Consider the following 6,981-nt stretch of genomic DNA (forward strand, 5'->3'; position numbering starts at 1 on the left):
AGGTGTCGGTGGGTGTACAAGTGAAGTTCTACGGACCATTAAGTGTGGTCGACGGAGTGTCGGCAGGAGATCATGCATGGCATATGAATTGGCTTTGGAGCCACCTGTATCCTTATTATGTGATGTTACTTTTCTGCTTTTGCTTTACTCTTACTGTGTAACTGCTGCTACGTGAATTTATGCTTTCGCCCCTGTTTACTTACTAAGCATATAGCTTACCCCGTTCCATTTGTTTTCCTTAGCAGGGGCCGACGCGGGGACTTTTGGTTCGTATACTAGTATAGTTAGATTGGCTTGTAATAGTTGAACAGTTAGGATGTTTGTTTTTGTTTTGGTGGTTTGTATAAGGACCCTTCTTAGGGTCTACCTTTTGCTGGTTATTGTTATAGTATATTAGAGCTGTTTGGCTTGATGCTTTTGAAGATGTAAATAGACTTTTGGTGGTTGTATATATTATGAATCGTGTTCTTGTGGCTTAGAAGAGTTTTATTAGCTTTAAGTTTTGAGTCCTGGCGCGAGCTAGGCAGGCGGCCCGCCGATACCCTTGGGTTCGCCCTTGGGAGAAGTGGGGTCGTCACACAACTACCACCCAAAACCTTTCTTCTTCCTCTTGCTTTGGCCGATTCTCCCTTCCCTCATTTCCCCTCAAAATTTCAGCTCTCTTATCTTCCATTTTCCTCCAAATTTGCTCTTTTCTTGGTTCTTCATACAAGCTTGGAAGGTGGCTTGAACAAGGAAGAAACTTGGGTGATTTAAGAGCTCAAACACTAGTGATTCAAGAAACTTGGGTCTTCATCTTGGCAGCAAGGTAATCATCCAAAAACCCTCAACTTTTTCCTCTCAAGTTCTAGTAGTAAGTTAGCCTAGCTAGTTAGTTGTTGGGTTGTTGATGGGTTCACAAGAACCTTGACATTAGGAAGTGGACTTGAGATGGCTTTGTAGGTAGAGGTCTTGAGGATTTTGTATGTTTAATTGCTTGTTTGATGCTATTTTGAGAAGATATGGTTTAGTTTTAGTTGGAAAGTTAGAAAAGAAAGCTAGAAGATGAAAGTTGCATGCTGTCCGAATTTTGGTTTGTTGAAACCCTCATGTTAATTTCGAATTTTGATGCTATTCTGGTGCAATAATGCTTGATACATGTTAGTGGTTATGTGTATTGAATATCTTCCAAAAAGCTTTTCAATTGGTTGAGTTAAAGTAGAGTTTAAGTAAGGAAGAAATCTGAAAAATTTTCTGATCAGGAGCCCTGACTAGTGCTCACGTTTTGGGTCATAACTTTTTGTCTGGAGTTGAAATCGAGTACCATTTGTGGCATCCGAAACTAGACTCCGAGAGCTTTCCGTCGGTATAAAATGCACCTTCAAATTCGTTTCATATGAGCCATAGTGAACCGGCAAAGATGACTAAATTTCCTCACTGTTTTCATTCGAGAAACAAGCCTGGCGGCAGTTTGTAGCTCAATTTCACCTGTCTTGCAAAACGAATTTTAAGACAGTTCCTTCTAGTGAATTGTAGCCTATTTTGCTCTGTCCTGTCTGGAACAGTGACTTTGAGCTAAAATTTGAATGATTTCGAATTGGATTATGAGTAAAGTGTCTTCTAGAGAGTTTTAGTGCATTGAATCCAGTTTCCAATGGTATAAAGTTTTCAATTTTTGGACTTCCGGAACTCAAGATACGATTTTTCCAAGTAGTGTCGTACTAAGCTGGAAATTTCCTATTTCAAACAAATATTCCTTTTAAGCACTCTTAACCTTCCTTTGAGATTGTTGGTCCATTTTAGGACTAATTTCATGGTTGGACACAAGGTTCCTTTAGAACTTTAAACCTTCATTTTGAATCTTGGTTTCAAAGGATTAAACCTCTCTTAATATGTTTTCTTGGTTGTTCAACTTCCTTGGTTGATGCCAGCTCTTTTCACATTTGAAAAATTAACTTCAATCCCTATTCTTATGCCCTCGATTTTCATGAGTTCGAACTCTAAAAAGGAAGCGTTTTGACTAGAGTAAGTCTTGGTGAATTTTACTAGTTTATACTCGAAACTTGAAGCCTTTAGCTTTAACATTTGCTATGAAAATGAGCGGAGTTTTGGATGGATTTTGACTCCATTAATTTGGAAAATGTGAACGTTCTTTATTTTTAACTTTTGGGACATTAGATTAGAAGTTTTGGGGAGATGAACCATCTACCCTTTTTCCTCGATTTTCGTGCCGAAAGTGAAAATGGTACTTTCTCTTGGACTGAGATTTACCACGCCTTGAATCAAAAACAACCTTTGAGTTCTTTCTGAGCATTATTTCAATGATCTAGCGAGAAAAGTTTTTTTAACTCGACTTGACTTGTGACTTGAGAGTAGGTAGCAAGAAAATGTTTTTTCTTTATAACCTTGGTCGAGTACCTAGGTAATCATGATTGTACATGTCTCAGGTGGTCACGAGGACGCCGAAGAGCTTATCTGACTCTCGCTTTGCTCTTGTTTTGCTTTGACTTGTGGTGAGTGTCAAGTGCATGACTTGTTGTATAATACTTGTGTCGCGCCCCATTTTTGAAAAATGGAAAAAGTTGTTTGAAGTCATAATGTGTAGTGTGCATAAACTGTGTGAAGTGTGTGAATGTGAGAAATAAAGGGAAAGGCCATGGGACTTTTAAATGCGACGGTTTGGCCAAAATAATAATCTAAAAAGGTTTTTAAAACATAAAAGTAGGAGTCGCCACTTGGTATTGAGTTGGGGTGTACCAAGTCACCCAAAAAGTAATTTTTGAAAAAATGAAGCAAAAACCTTTTTAGATGACTCCTAGTCTACGAAAATCAAAGAGACGAGTTCGGGGGTCACGGTTGATGAAAGGAAAGGCAAAGACAAAGTCTAAGGAACCCTTTACCCTAGCCTAAGCTAGTTGCGTGATTTAGTGACAATTTTCCTATTTTCTACCCAAAAGATGTATTGCATTTTGGATGCATCTAACATGAATGCAAACCTAAATCTAATGAGTGGTTTGAAAGGGATAAAATGTCTCTTTAGAGGCTCGATTGGTCCTAATCACATGAATTATGATAGCCAATGGTGAACCCTCAAAGAGGTCACGAATAAATGCAAATGAATGCTCGAGTAATAATGAGGAAAAATGAGTGTGTGCGAAAAATATCTTTGAGTGTAAAAACGAGTGCCGGGTGCATGTGTGCAAAGTGCAAGTGCGCAAATGGGTGTGTAAAGTGCAAGGGTGCAAATGAGTATGTAAAAGTGCACGTGTACAAATGTGAGAGAGTGTAAAGTGAAAATGTGAAAAGTGGTAGTGTGTCAAGTAAAAATGTGAAAAGTGAAAATGTGTAATGTGCCTTGGAAATGCAAGAGCCTTAGAGGAATGCAAGCAAGACGGGTACGGGGAGACCCTAAATCGTGACTTTTGATTTGTCTTTTGGTTAGAAAGAAAACAAGCGTGCTAAGGCTAGGTGTAGCCATACTCGTCCGTTTCCCTTACCAAAAGGGTGACTCCCTAACCTAATCAAGCAGATGACCCTAATAACTAGAATGAGATGCAAAGTCCTAAATGTGTAAGGGAAAGGTTAGGGGTTCATGCAGAAGTGAGAAATACTAAAATGAAAATATGCATGAAGTTGCAGCGAAAGGGGGACGGCCTTATTGGGTCTAGCATTGGACTAGCCCTTAACTGACGTTCTCTCACAAGCATTGGACATTGTAAGAGCTCGAGGGGGAGACCATGACTAGCATTGGACTAGCCATGGTAACGTGCATTCCATCCATATAATCAGATATAATGATAAAAGCAAATAGACATGCAAAGCACCTAGTTTCACATAGCACGTAGCACATAAGCATGCTTATCTAGATACAGAACCCTAGGGAAGCGGTAACACATAGCACATAAGCATGCAAATCACACAAGGCAAACAAGCCCTAACTATTACATTAGGGGGCCCTACTACAATCTAAAAGGGAAAATAAAATAAATAATTAAGATAAATACCTAACTATTACAATTGTGGCATTCAAGTGCCTTTCAAATGATCAAAATTGAACTATAAAAATGAATATACAAAACTAAAGCTAATAAATAAGTAAATGAAATAATAAATACAAAACACTTTCAAGAGGCATGCAATTTGAACACGTAAAGTCACATAGGATCAAATAAAGTAGGAAATAAGGGATAGGGTGTACCTCTCTTGAGTTGGGGCCCTAATGAAGTGAAATTACTTATTTACCCTCCAAGATAAGAGAAAAGGTCAAGGCATCATAAATAACTATGAAATTGAACCATTAAAAACATTTAAAAGACTAAAACAGTCCATGTTTGTGAGAACCCTCACTTTAAAACCAAAATTTTCCTTAACTACATGCTTTATTCTAAGATCTAGACCATTTATTATATTCCTTATGTGTTATAACAATTTCCATACATTACATTTTATTCCTCTTATTTCAATTAAAAAAATTTTCTTGAGATAGTTATATTTTTCTACCACTTATATTCTACCAAGTGTCCTTATATTAGTGGTAAAGACTTTACATGTAGGATTAGAGGTGTTAAAGAATTATTGGTGCATTTGGAAAGGTTAGTATATCCTTAGTCAAAGATTAAGGGAGGATTGGACAAGTATGGGACAAGTGGCAAAACCCTAGCCATGGATCTTGTTTGACCAAGAGTTAGTAGATAATTTAAACCCTCTTGAAGCTTTCTTTCCCATAGCTTGGCCGAAATTCATGAAGCTTAGAGAGGAAGAGAGAAACTCCATTTTCCTTGCTTTCTAACCTTAGTAAATCAAGAGCAAAAATCAAAAGAGTAAGATCTTGAGTGGGTTGAGAAACTTCCCTTCATTCCTAGTGGTTGATCCAAGCTTGAAGCTTCCATCTTGGTGGATTGTTTGGTGACCTAAGCAACTTGTAAGAGAGGTAAATGACCTTTAAATTTGGGGGTTTTGATGTTATATCATCTACTTTAAGTTTTCATGGTGAAATACAAGTTGTTTTGGTTGAGATTTGGAGTTATTTCCTTGAATTAAACAAGTAGTAGTTAAGCTTGTTAGTATGCCTACCAAGTGTTTGATGAAATGCCTAACCTTTGTTCATGGTTGTTTATGATGTATTTACATGTGTTTAAACCTCTTTTGAGTTAGATTTAACACTTGATATGCGGTTTAAGTGAAAATCATTTGAGATGAAGGTTGGATGAATAAAGAAAATTGTGGACTGTTTTCATCCTCTTGGCTGACCGGCATGAGAAGAAGGGGTTTCATCTTGATTTTTGTGGTTTATTTACACCTTAATCATGCCTAAGGAACTTGGCTAGAGAATGGTTAAGCTCATGTGTGAATTGGAATGAAATTTGAGTAAGGAAAGTAGTGGTTTGGTCTATATAGTGGACTGGTTTGGTTTTCTTGAAGGCTAGGCTGCTATGGTTATTTATTTCATGTTGATGCGTTATATTTTGAACTCCAATGGTCCTAGGTGATGTGACCCCCTGTATATGAACATTTGAGGACTGATTTGGTTGAATTTGGACTAAAACAAATGAAGATAGCACCAAGAACCAATGTAGTTTTGCTTGCGGTTAGGGCTGATCCAGGGTTGGAAAAACAGCCAAATTGTCCGAGCTACTGGTACTAATAGGAGATGAACTAGAGTGTGTAATTGGTATCGTTGGAAATCCCTTCGAGTCTAGTTTCCAACGCCACTGATGGCACCTAATTCCAACCTTCCTACAGTGAGATATAGCCGTTTTACCAAGACTGCGCGGGCACGACTGTTTTATGCGCGAAGAACGATTTAACCTAGAATGAAGCTTTTCTTTTGCCCAACTTTCATGTTCTTATTGAACTTGTTTTCTCATGAACTTTTACTGCCTTTTGGGCCAAATTTGTATGATGAATTGTGTGACTTTAACCACTCACTTGGTCTCTTAATGAGCCTACGATTGAGTGAGAAATGAATCTAATTGTTAACGGTTTTCACTCGTTGCCCTAGGAGTGGGAAACGAAGGTGGTCGTAACCGAGACACTTGACGTTTAACTACTGCTTGGCTTGACAGGTGAGTGTTTCACTACCTGCTACCTGTTATGTGAAATATCTGAATATTTGAAATACTTGACTGATAACTGTTGGAGCCAAATACTGTTTTGATAAAATGGAGGCGAGCGTATACTTTATCGCACTCCATCTCCCTTGTTTTCCACTGAAGCTCTGTGTACTGTTACTGTGAGAGGTGATATCTCTATGTATGACTGTGTTTTAGTTGTTTGGGTGATATCTCATCAACCACTGCTACTGTTTTGGTACCCAACCTCATTGGTGAGTCGGACGTATCGAGCTAGCAAGGGCTTGGTCGAGAAAGCTGACAAACCTTGGGGACTGTTTACTGAACACTGGAAATCGGTATACTCGAGTATTACCAAAATACTGTTCGTGGCGTGCGGGCCCGGTAGGGGGTTGATTGGTGGACGGGGATTGTGGAAGGTGGTGTTCTACGGACCGTATATTCATTAAATACAAACGTTGACGGAGAGTCAACGGACCCTGGTATGATCAAGCTCAAGGGGTTTTGGCTTTTGGAAGCCACCCGTATCCTTGAATTGAACTGTGATTAAATTGGTCATTGTACTATGCAGTATTTATTTGGTTATTTTATGCCTTTATTTGGTTATGTGTTTACTTGGAACCTCACTGAGCTTTAACTCACCCCACTCCCTTTGTTTTCCTTAACAGATCAGGGATGGACTAACGGTCGAGCGCTTTCTTAGCTTTATTTTGCTTGAACATGTAACCCTTTTGTTAAGACGACTTTACTTTTGACTTTTGTAAGTTTGAATTCATAAGTTCGACTTATGTTATGTAATTGTAGTATGGAGTGGTAAGTGTGACTTTTAGCTTGCCATTTTTTGTTTGGAAAGTTGGCTTGACGTTTATATGCCATTAGGGTTTGTACGCTTTGATTTGAAGTTATTTCACCAGTTATTTTGAGTTGTTAG

At 38.4% G+C, this 6,981-nt stretch overlaps 1 long non-coding RNA gene across 1 annotated transcript; it reads left to right on the plus strand.

Moving 5' to 3' along the window:
* Nucleotides 1–4,704: 4,704 nt before the first annotated feature.
* LOC140006225 (uncharacterized) lies at nucleotides 4,705–6,770 on the plus strand. The gene is made up of 3 exons (XR_011813861.1): nucleotides 4,705–4,909; nucleotides 5,984–6,044; nucleotides 6,719–6,770. It is a non-coding gene; the product is annotated as an uncharacterized lncRNA (long non-coding RNA).
* The last annotated feature ends 211 nt before the right edge of the window (nucleotides 6,771–6,981 follow it).

This window comes from Coffea arabica, chromosome 5e (genome assembly GCF_036785885.1).
Source record: "Coffea arabica cultivar ET-39 chromosome 5e, Coffea Arabica ET-39 HiFi, whole genome shotgun sequence".
NCBI classification, from domain to species: domain Eukaryota; kingdom Viridiplantae; phylum Streptophyta; class Magnoliopsida; order Gentianales; family Rubiaceae; genus Coffea; species Coffea arabica.